Genomic DNA, 12,449 nt, shown 5'->3' on the forward strand with positions numbered 1-12,449 from the left:
TTCAGCCAAGCTAGGTCAGAAATTTATTGGACCTTTTGAGATTGTGGCTCAAATTAATCCTGTAGCATTTCGTTTAAAACTCCCAGAATCTATGCGGATTCACCCTGTTTTTCATTCCTCTCTTCTCAAGCCTTTTGTGGAAAATCCATTCCCGGGACGTAACTTGCCTCCACCTGACCCAGTTATTGTTGAGGGAGAAGAGGAATATCTGGTAGAGGCTATTTTGGATTCTCGTATTCATCAAAATCAGTTACAGTACTTGATAAAGTGGCAAGGGTATGGTACTGAAGACAATTCATGGGAACCCATAAACAACATCCATGCTCCACAACTGGTAAGAGAATTTCATCAGCGCTATCCAGAAAAGCCAAGCCATGTACCGTCCAGAGGACGCTCCTGGAGAAGGGGGAGTAATGTCACGAACTGAACTCACTGGGTCTTGAACCCATGACTTCCTGACTATGTTCTGCGGCCTTAACCATTGCACTATTTGGAAACCTGTTTTGTTCTGTGCTTTACCTTGTCTGGTCTCTTCTGTTGGAGTAATTGGTTTATTAAGATCACCTGTTCTGTGGCCAATCACAGTTTAGCCCGTCCTATATAAACTCACAGCTCACTCCATCCTGTGCCTGATTATTCTGGCTGTCTGCTTCCTGTTGCCCTGAACCTCACCACTGCCTTGCTGCTCTTGTGTACCGAACCTTGCTAACGCCTGACTACGATTGATCTGCTCCTACCGTGTACCGAACCTTGCTAACGTCTGACCACGGTTTCTTCTACTTCTGAGGTACTTATCCTTCATTTATTACTATTTAAGTACTGTACCATTTGCCCCACCATTTGGACTCCAAATCTGATAACCAGAATCGTTACAGCATGTGTCCCATAACATCAGTCGGGCCCAGAGCTCCACGCTTTGCTGCAAGGTCCATTTGACCACCAATGCATGGACTAGTGCCTGTGGTCAGGGATGTTGCTTATCTTTGATTACAGGCAGGGTGAATGTAGTGGAATCTGAGCCCGGGGTGCAAACTGGGTTGGCCTATTTAGTCTCCCAGCCCAAAATTCATGGAAAGAGTTAACTGAAAGCCTACTATGCTGCAACCTCCACCCCAGCTACAAGCAGTAAACGCTGTAACACTGGCGTGGGGAGATGTCAGCAGGACGTGCTGAAGCTCATCAACTTGGGGGACAGACAGCACACTGCCTCCGAGGTCAGGGATGCCATCCTGGCTGAGATGGCAATGTGTTTTTCCCTGCTGCACCTGGGGCCTGGGGCCTTTTTCCGTATTTGATAATGGCAGGAACCTGGTAGCAGATCTGGAGCTTGCCAGACTCAAACACGGTCCACACATGGCCCACGTTTTCAACTTGTTGGTGCAAAGGTTCTTTGAAACCTACACCATTGTGCCTGATATACAGGTCAAAGTGTGGCCATTTTCGTAAATGAGAACTAGCCTCTGCTAGGCAGAAAACATTCGGAGCACACTCCTCATCTTCGCACCATTGGCTGGTGGAGGAAGACGAGGGGGTTGGAGTGGCATCTGATGTCACTGTCCCACACGAGGCTTGAAGGTGCACTTTAGTGCATCCCATTGCTTCACCACAGATGGTGTGAAGGGGAGTAGAAAATGGAGAGTGACCCTTACAGTTGGGGGCAGCAAAGTCATGCCAAGTAACACACTGGCACACATGGCTGACTTAATGTTGGGTTGCTTTTCAAGATACAAAGACATAGTTCACATCATGGAGAGCAAATAATACTGGATTGAACAAAAAATTGGATTGAACTGATATAGCCTGACTGAATTTCTAGTACCAGTGTCCGGTGCTTGTACTGCTTGAGTTATTGGTTGAAATAATGTCACAGGAATAAATGAAAAATACAAGGGATAGACCCTTAAAAATTGGATTGAGCTGATATAGCCTGACTGCATTTCTGTCTCTCCCACCTAAGTTTTGGGGTTACACACTGTGAACAACTGTATTGAGCGGACATAACCGGACTGAATTTCGGTGTCTCCCACCTAGGTTTTGGGGTTACACACCCTGGATATCTGGATTGAGCATACATAGCCTGACCTAATTGCTCTGTATCCTTCTTTGGGGGTTACACAGCCTGAAAAGCTGTTTTGCACATATATAGCAAGAAGTAACTGCAGTCGATTGCTGCAATTTTTCAAGAAACAACAGAATTCAAGGTTTTTTTTCAGCTATATGAACTCGTAATTGCTGTGGATTGCTGCTATGCTTCAGCCCCCCTTCAAATCAAGGCTTTTTCCAGCTCTATATGATCTAGTCACTGCTGTGGATTCCGGCTATTCTGTGTGCGGACAGTCAACAATGAATGCTGTTTCTCCACTATATATGAAGTTGTATCTGTTGTGTATCCCTGTTTTCCACCGTCTGGGGAAAGCTGGACTGATGTCCCTACAGTGTATAGCTCTGAGAAGAGCTGCTGGTTTTCTTCTTTAGTTCTTCCCTGCCTATCTGAAGCTAATCGCTATCTAGCCCTCAGCAGATACGTTTCTCTTTCTGACCGCAAAAATGGCAAATAGGGCGGCGGCCGTTCTTATGAATGGGAGGTCACATGTTTTCGGCAGCCAATGGGTTTTTTCAATTTATTTCACTGCCTCCGTTGTCGTAGTTCCGGTCCCACCTCCTCTGCACAGTTATTGGTGCAAAAAACATGCCAGGGAAGGTGGGAGGGGACACAAATTTTTACTTCGTATGCCGCGTGGTATTCAATTGGGAATAACTACATCAAACGCCATGATATTTGATCGAATACCTATTCAATCGAACAGTGTTCGCTCATCTCTAATGATCGAAATACATGTGACGTCACAAATTACACAGCCAGCGATATGTCAGGACTGAATGAATATACACTATACATAGACAATGTAGCGTTCAGGCTCAGCAGATTCCTACTGAATACAAGAGATACACTCACCGGCCACTTTATTAGGTACACCATGCTAGTAACGGGTTGGACCCCCTTTTGCCTTCAGAACTGCCTCAATTCTTCGTGGCATAGATACAACAAGGTGCTGGAAGCATTCCTCAGAGATTTTGGTCCATATTGACATGATGGCATCACACAGTTGCCGCAGATTTGTCGGCTGCACATCCATGATGCGAATCTCCTGTTCCACCACATCCCAAAGATGCTCCTCTATTGGATTAAGATCTGGTGACTGTGGAGGCCATTGGAGTACAGTGAACTCATTGTCATGTTCAAGAAACCAGTCTGAGATGATTCCAGCTTTATGACATGGCATTGCATTATCCTGCTGAAAGTAGCCATCAGATGTTGGGTACATTGTGGTCATAAAGGGATGGACATGGTCAGCAACAATACTCAGGTAGGCTTTGGCGTTGCAACGATGCTCAATTGGTACCAAGGGGCCCAAAGAGTGCCAAGAAAATATTCCCCACACCATGACACCACCACCACCAGCCTGAACCGTTACCGATACAAGGCAGGATGGATCCATGCTTTCATGTTGTTGACGCCAAATTCTGACCCTACCATCCGAATGTCGCAGCAGAAATCGAGACTCATCAGACCAGGCAACGTTTTTCCAATCTTCAATTGTCCAATTTCGATGAGCTTGTGCAAATTGTAGCCTCAGTTTCCTGTTCTTAGCTGAAAGGAGTGGCACCCGGTGTGGTCTTCTGCTGCTGTAGCCCATCTCCCTCAAAGTTCGACGTACTGTGCGTTCAGAGATGCTCTTCTGGCTACCTTGGCTGTAACGGGTGGCTATTTGAGTCACTGTTGCCTTTCTATCAGCTCGAACCAGTCTGGCCATTCTCCTCTGACCTCTGGCATCAACAACGCATTTCCGCCCCCCACAGAACTGCCGCTCACTGGATGTTTTTTCTTTTTCGGACCATTCTCTGTAAACCCTAGAGATGGTTGTGCGTGAAAATCCCAGTAGATCAGCAGTTTCTGAAATACTCAGACCAGCCCTTCTGGCACCAACAACCATGCCACGTTCAAAGGCACTCAAATCACCTTTCTTCCCCATACTGATGCTTGGTTTGAACTGCAGGAGATTGTCTTGACCATGTCTACATGCCTAAATGCACTGAGTGGCCGCCATGTGATTGGCTGATTAGAAATTAAGTGTTAACGAGCAGTTGGACAGGTGTACCTAATAAAGTGGCCGGTGAGTGTATATAGCTACATATAGGTAATAATAGTGAGTGTGGGGGAGGGGAAGGCTCATTATTTTACCATGTGACATGTTAATAAAGACCAATAATCCTCCCGGTCACCACTAGGGGCAGCTTTATACATTCTCTAATAAGTGATGTCACCTATAACACTTTCCTGACATCCGCTATAATAGTACAGCACTACCAGGAAGGCAATGCCACGGCGATCCTCAGGGGGTTACTATATATTGGGGTCACAGTCATTTTGTCATTCCCTTTTAGGAAACAAAGGTTAAAAAAAATAGTTTGAACATGGTAAAATATATATATATATTGTGGGGGAGGTAGGCTCAGCGGTAGCAGCAGCGGACCCAGACAGTCAGAGACAGACACCAAAATCAGTTTAAACAGGGTTTTAGCCCTGTGTGTTTATTTTGCAAAAAGGTGTTGGCAAACAAAAACAGGCCTTTACTTCAGGCAAAAACAGAAACATAAATACCTGCCCGGCTAGGCGACTAACTACACAGAAGCAATCTGTCTATACGTGTGGCTTGCTTCAACCACACGGACAAAACAAAGCAACAAAAAATACAAGCTGTGGAGCACCCACTGGTCTCACCAGTTTTCAGTTTGGATGGACAGGACCTGGCTCCACCACTCTCCCCCAGGAACTGCCCAGGACAGAAGTTTTGAGAGGCTTTATAGGCCTGTGATTAGGCCTAACTGTTCCCACCTGTGCACACAAGCTCCTTCCTGCAGTAGGATGAGAAGAGGTTAACCTGCTAGATGCCTTGCTACCGCTATATGAAGCCCTCACTCACCACACATATGAGAGGACTCTGGGGGAGATATAGCGTCCTTCCAGGACTTTTCCTGTCACTTTCTTACATACCCTCCCCCTTTGTTCGAACCTATAGGGGCGAACACCTTTCGCCACCATACAATGTGTCCTGGACAAAGCGTCTGCATTCCCCTGTAATTTACCGGACCGGTGTTCGACCTCAAATTTAAAATTTTGTAAAGTAAGGAACCATCTCGTAACCCGGGCATTTCTTTCTTTAGCCTGAGACATCCATGTGAGAGGGGAGTGGTCAGTAATCAACCGAAACTGTCGGCCTAGCAAATAATACCGTAGGGACTCCAGAGCCCATTTGATGGCCAAACACTAGAAGAAGAGTTGTCCGATGATGTGATGCTGATACAGGAGGCTTCCGGGCAACTTCGAATCGTCCCATTGTTGCAGCGCGGATGGGTAGACATGGAGGATGAGGAGGAAATGGAGATTGAACTTTCCGGTGGGGCCAGAGGAGTCATGCCAACTAACACTGTGGCAGACATGACTGAGTTCATGTTGGGGTGCTTTACAACCGACAAGCGTATTGTCAAAATCATGGAGGACAACCAGTACTGGATCTTTGCTACCCTTGACCCCTGGTATAAAAACAACATCTCGTCTTTTATTCCGGTAGAGGGGAGGGCCAATCGCATCAATGCTTGCCACAGGCAATTGGTGCAGAATATGATGGAGATGTTTCCAGCATGTGACGTTGGCGGCAGGGAGGGCAGTTCCTCCAGTAGGCAACCAAGTTCTCACCGGTCCACACAAACGAGGGGCACACTGTCTAAGGACTGGGACACCTTGATGGCACCCCCTCGCCAAAGTGCCGCCACGGAGGGTCCTAGTGTCACCAGGCGTGAGAAGTATAGGCGCATGTTGCGGGAATACCTTTCCGACCACAGCCCTGTCCTCTCCGACCCCTCTGCGCCCTACACGTATTGGGTGTCGAAGTTGGACCTGTGGCTTGAACTTGCCCTATATGCCTTGGAGGTGCTGTCCTGTCCTGCCGCCAGCGTCCTATCTGAGAGGGTGTTCAGTGCAGCCGGTGGCATCATCACTGACAAGCGCACCCGTCTGTCAGCTGAGAGTGCCGACCGGCTCACTTTGATAAAAATGAACCACCAATGGATAGGGCCTTCATTTTTGTGCCCACCTGTGTAAAGCACCCCAACATGAAACTCCATGTCTGTGCTCAACCTCTCCAATTCCTCCGCATCCTCATACTCATCCACCATAAGCGTTGCACAATTCTGCTAATACTAGGCTCCCTCCACCCTGATTTCCCCCAACTCTGCTGGTTAGAGGCTCCCTCCACCCTGCTTTCCCACAACTCTGCTGGTTACAGGCTCCCTCCACCCTGCTTTCCCACAACTCTGCTGGTTAGAGGCTCCCTCCACCCTGCTTTCCCACAACTCTGCTGGTTAGAGGCTCCCTCCACCCTGATTTTCACCAACTCTGCTGGTTAGAGGCTCCCTCCACCCTGCTTTCCCACAACTCTGCTGGTTAGAGGCTCCCTCCACCCTGATTTCCACCAACTCTGCTGGTTAGAGGCTCCCTCCACCATGAATTGGTCCAAACTGGGGTTTTTAGAGGCTCCCTCCACCATGAATTGGTCCAAACTGGGTTTTTTAGAGGCTCCCTCCACCATGAATTGGTCCAAACTGGGGTTTTTAGAGGCTCCCTCCACCATGAATTGGTCCAAACTGGGCTGTTTAGAGGCTCCCTCCACCATGAATTGGTCCAAACTGGGGTTTTTAGAGGCTCCCTCCACCATGAATTTGCCCAAACTGGGCTGTTTATAGGCTCCCTCCACCATGAATTGGTCCAAACTGGGGGTTTTAGAGGCTCCCTCCACCATGAATTTGCCCAAACTGGGCTGTTTAGAGGCTCCCTCCACCATGAATTTGCCCAAACTGGGCTGTTTAGAGGCTCCCTCCACCATGAATTGGTCCAAACTGGGGTTTTTAGAGGCTCCCTCCACCATGAATTGGTCCAAACTGGGGGTTTTTAGAGGCTCCCTCCACCATGAATTTGCCCAAACTGGGCTGTTTAGAGGCTCCCTCCATCATGAATTGGTCCAAACTGGGGTTTTTAGAGGTTCCCTCCACCATGAATTGGTCCAAACTGGGGTTTTTAGAGGCTCCCTCCACCATGAATTGGTCCAAACTGGGGTTTTTAGAGGCTCCCTCCACCATGAATTTGCCCAAACTGGGCTGGTTAGAGGCTCCCTCCACCATGAATTGGTCCAAACTGGGTTTTTTAGAGGCTCCCTCCACCATGAATTGGTCCAAACTGGGCTGGTTAGAGGCTCCCTCCACCATGAATTGGTCCAAACTGGGTTTTTTAGAGGCTCCCTCCACCATGAATTGGTCCAAACTGGGCTGGTTAGAGGCTCCCTCCACCATGAATTGGTCCAAACTGGGGTTTTTAGAGGCTCCCTCCACCATGAATTGGTCCAAACTGGGGTTTTTAGAGGCTCCCTCCACCATGAATTTGCCCAAACTGGGCTGTTTAGAGGCTCCCTCCACCATGAATTTGCCCAAACTGGGCTGTTTAGAGGCTCCTTCCACCATGAATTGGTCCAAACTGGGGTTTTTAGAGGCTCCCTCCACCATGGATTGGTCGAAACTGGGGTTTTTAGAGGCTCCCTCCACCATGAATTTGCCCAAACTCTGCTGGTTAGAGGCTCAATCCACCCTGATTTTCAAAACAAATGTTGGTGCCAACCTCAACTTACTACAAGGGCCAAATTCACTGCTGGTGACAAGCTCTCCTCACTGCAAGTGCCAAATACACATGTTTCAAGGTGTTTTCCTACTGTCAGAGAGGTGGTATTGAGTGTGTAAAGTGTGTAGTTGTTAGGCTGTGATGTTGGGGTAATAGAGGGTCTTTGGTGTGTTAGATGCCCCCAGACATGCTTTCCCTGCTGTCCCAGTGTCATTCCAGAGGTGTTGGCATCATTTCCTGGGGTGTCATAGTGGACTTGGTGACCCTCCAGACACGGATTTGGGTTTCCCCCTTAACGAGTGTCTGTTCCCCATAGACTATAATGGGGTTCGAAACCCGTTCGAACACACGAACATTGAGCGGCTGTTCGAATCGAATTTCGAACCTCGAACATTTTAGTGTTCGCTCATCTCTAATCCTTATCACTCTGTTTGTCTTTAAAGCCTCACCATTGAAGATGTACTGGGTGTGTAGAAATAGGTTCCCTGTCGCCCTCAACAGCGGCACAATGTGGGGTATTTCTGCCCCTGTGTGCTGGTAGGACAGGTGGATATTTAATTAGCCAATAAACGCGTGGCAGGCCCTATAAGAGGGCACAAGAACCTCCCCTCTGCATGTTTTTTTTCTGTCCTGTGTGGACAGAGGACAGGTGGGAGGACTTGTGTCCTCTTACAGGGCTCAGCTGGGCTGAGCATGTTGTTTTCTTTTAAAAGTCTCCCTCTTTCCTTTGGGAAGCTGATTAGCCTGCATTGGTTAACTTCCCTAATCCTCCTTCGCCTCTCCCCCCTTCCCTTCCCCCTCACCTCCAGCGTCTGCAGGAAGCCGGAGCGCTGATCTCCAGGACGTCCCTTCACCACGCCGCTCAGGTTCGTGATTGCGGCGGGTCCAGGCGGCAGCCGGAACTATTGTTCTCGGCTGCATTCGCGGCGTCCGCATTTTGCCTGCACGCACTTCCGGTTTTGACCGGAAGTTCGCAGCGCGGTAGCCGAGGTCAGCAAATCGCTCCAGGCTCCACTGTTTTATTCAAGGAGCTTGTGAACTTGTGAGTTGGGGTTGTTGTTGTTAACCCTATTGGTCTGTCACCGTTACTTTCCGGTCTACTGAACCTGGTAAGATCTACCTTTTTTTTTTTTTTTTTTAACTCATGGCATGTTATCATGGTGACAGTATTGCATGGTCTTTTATATCTTTCTGCAGGATATGTCATCCTCTACTACCCCTCCTGGGGATGGTAGGAGGAAAACCTCTGCTAAGAGGAAACATCTTTCCTGTTTCAATTGCGACACTCCGCTCCCTGATGGTAGGTAGCGGCTTAAGGGGTTATTCCCTTTGATGTACTGTGGTCCTATAACTTGCCTATTATTTTTAGGCTACGAATGGGCCCGTTGTCGCGGGTGCAGAGGCCCTCCACCTGAGGAGCCCTCTCCCAGAGATATGATGGCTTGGGTCAAGGAGATGGTGAGTTTGGGCATTGCTTGGGTAATTAGTTTTTCCCTTGCTTGTACTCTCCTTCTTTGTCTTACAGGATAATTCTCTCAAAGTAATCCATTCCACCTTGTCTCAGCTCAGCAAGAGACCATGCTCTGAGCACCGTTCCTCCCCCCTCCCTCCCTTGGAACACCTGCGAGTGGCAGAGGATGATTCCTCCGAGGACGACTCAGTAATTTCCGGCAGACCTGTGTTCCATTATGAACAAACAGGCAGGCTGCTGAAGTCCATCCGGTCTACAGTGGGCCGAGATGTTGACGGGGAAGCCTCCACGTCTGCCTCTGGGGGACATATTGCCTTCCATGCGGACGCCACACTGTCCGACCTTATGGCGCAGCAGTGGAAACAGCCAGAGAAGGGACACTCGCTCTCCAGGATTTTCAAGACTCTGTTTCCTGTTGACACTGCCCAGTGGGATTCCTGGGGGCCTCCCCCGAAGGTGGATTTGGCCATAGCCAAGCTGTCCCGCAGAACCCTGGTGCCCCTAGAGGACGGTTCAAATGTTCAAGACCCTCTGGACCGTTGGGCGGACTCCGTTCTAAAAAAGATCTACTCCGCTTCTTCTGCACAAGCCTCTGTGGCCATAGCCTCCTCCACGGTTGGCGACTTTCTGCGCAACCGTTTAGCCATCTTGGAACGGGAAATAGATGCAGGCGTGGATAGAGATGAAATTCTGGCCTCTATGAAGAGAGTTCATAGGGCTACAGATTATCTGGCGGAAGCTTCCCGCCATCAATTGAAGATCTCCGCCAAATCTATGGCATTGTCTACTGCGGCCCGTAGACCCCTGTGGCTAAAGCCTTGGCGTGCAGATTTTGCATCTAAGGCGGCTCTCTGCGCTCTCCCTTTTGAGCCGGGAAGAGTGTTTGGCCAAAGTTTGGATGCCATTATGGAGGGATTAGCTGAAGGTAGGGGAAAGTCCCTACCTCAAGCATCCAGGGGCAGACGGGCTCCCTCTAGAGGCAGAGGTTCTTCCTCTAATTACAGATGCCCAGCTCAGCAACGGCGTTCTAGATACCGCCCTAGGGGAGCCGGTCGTGGCGCTTCTAAGGAGGACACCAAGAGGAAGCCTGAGTTTTGACGTGGGGCAGCTCCCTGTGGCCCCCCTTCCTGTGGGAGGACGTCTTTCCTCCTTTTTCAAAGCATGGTTCACCCATATTCAAGACCCATGGGTGTTGAAGATCATACAGCACGGGTATCTCATCGATTTTCACCTTCCACCTCCAGATCGGTTCGTCTCCACCCGAATTCTTCCACCTTCTCAGCAGGCCAGTCTAGAAGCCTTGGTTGCCGAATATGTTACCAAGGGCGCCCTGGAGAAGGTACCAGCCTCAGATCACGGTCTGGGAGTTTACTCCCCCGTCTTTCTGGTCCCCAAAAGATACGGAGTCGCCGCGGTCTCCTTGCTGCGCGGCGTCTCCCTGGGAGACGTGTTAGGAGTTCTATTGGGTGTGCTTAGGTCATTAAGGGTTAATCTTTTCCTTGCCTTCAGTCTCCATGCCGTTAGCCATCAGGTGTGTTCTCTGCTGCTATTTAAACCCCACCCAGGCATGGATCCTTGCCAGCCATTCACTTTGTGGTTCCTGGTTCCTCTGCTCAGTCTGATTCCCTGTCTGTTTGTATTCGGTCTGTACTCTTGGTTTATTTACCCGGCTTGTATTTTTGACTATCCCTTGTCTTTTGATTTGGTACCTTTTATTATATCTCCTGGCTTGACCTCTTGCTCGTCTGACCTCGCCTTCTCTTCTGTGTCTTGCTGAGACTTGTGGTCCTCCCTGGTTCCATGCTGTTTAGTCTTTTGTTTTGCATGGCATTGACACTGTGCTTTCTGTTTAGGTGTGACCCCGTGACTCCAGTCCCTAGGACTTTCAGGGCCTCCTCTCCCCTTATCCTAGCCGCCGGATAGAAGGTCAGGAGCTGTGGTAGGCGCACTTCAATTAGGAAGTGCATTGGTCTGCCTCATCTCAGATATTACAACATAGTTATAGCTGCAGGGCCTACAACCCCTTTTGTCATTAGCTGCACAGTGTTGCTTTCCAGCTGTGTCACTTTGCACTGCCTGACCCTGACTCCAATCCTTACAAGACCTGAGGTACCTCAACCAGTTTATCAGGAAGAGGTCATTTCGAATGGAGACCGTGGATTCCGTGGCTGCTTTTCTTCAACCAGGAGAGGTGATGGTTACCCTCGACTTGAAGGACGCCTACCTACATGTCCCCATTGCTTGTTCAAACAGGAAGTTTCTCAGGATTGCCGTCTCTATGGCCGGTCACAGGGAGCACTATCAATTCACAGCTCTGCCTTTCGGCATCACATCCGCCCCACTGGTATTCACCAAGGTGATCGCTCCGGTCGCCGCGGCCCTCAGACTTTACGGTCTTTTCATCGTTCATTATCTAGACGACTGGCTACTGAAAGCTCAGTCTCCTGCTGCCCTCCTCCAGCAGCTCAACCTTGCCACCAACTTCCTACAAGAATTAGGATGGATTATCAATTGGGAGAAATCTGAAGTCGTTCCATCCACCCGAAGGAAATTCCTCGGTTTTCTTGTGGATTCAGAAGCGATGCAGATCTTCCTCTCCAGTCCAAGGAAAGAAAGGATCCAGGCCAGTGCGCGATTCCTATTGCGCACTCGGCAGGTAACCATCCGCACTGCCATGAGAGTTCTGGGCCTGATGTCATCCTCGGCCAGGGCGGTCCCTTGGGCTTTATGGCATTTGCATCCCCTACAGATGGAAGTGTTGAGAACCTGGAACAGGTCTCCACGGGGATTGCACAAGAAGATCTGCCTTTCTCCCGCTTCCCATCTTTCCCTCAGATGGTGGATACACCTGAAAGACGGAAGGTCCACGGTCCCGACAGTGTGGACCCTGTTGACAACAGAAGCATCCCAGTGGGGATGGGGAGCCCATTGTCAGGACAAAACTGTTCAGGGACGATGGAGATGTCCGGAGCTGGGGTCATCCAATCTCAAGGAACTCAGAGCAGTGTACCTGGCCCTAGTACACTTTGCCCCGGAATTGAAAGGCAAGTCAGTCAAGGTCCGGTCAGACAATATGATGGTGGTAATCTACATAAACAAACAAGGGGGCACCAGGTCACCAGCCTTGCTGAGAGAGACGAATCTCCTAATCGCCTGGGCAGAGAAGAATCTAGTCCAGTTATCCGCTGTTCACATAAAGGGCTCCCTGAACATAGTAGCGGATCAGCTGAGTCGGGGTATTATCGTATC

The sequence above is a fragment of the Leptodactylus fuscus genome, chromosome 1 (assembly GCF_031893055.1).
Source record: "Leptodactylus fuscus isolate aLepFus1 chromosome 1, aLepFus1.hap2, whole genome shotgun sequence".
NCBI lineage: Eukaryota > Metazoa > Chordata > Amphibia > Anura > Leptodactylidae > Leptodactylus > Leptodactylus fuscus.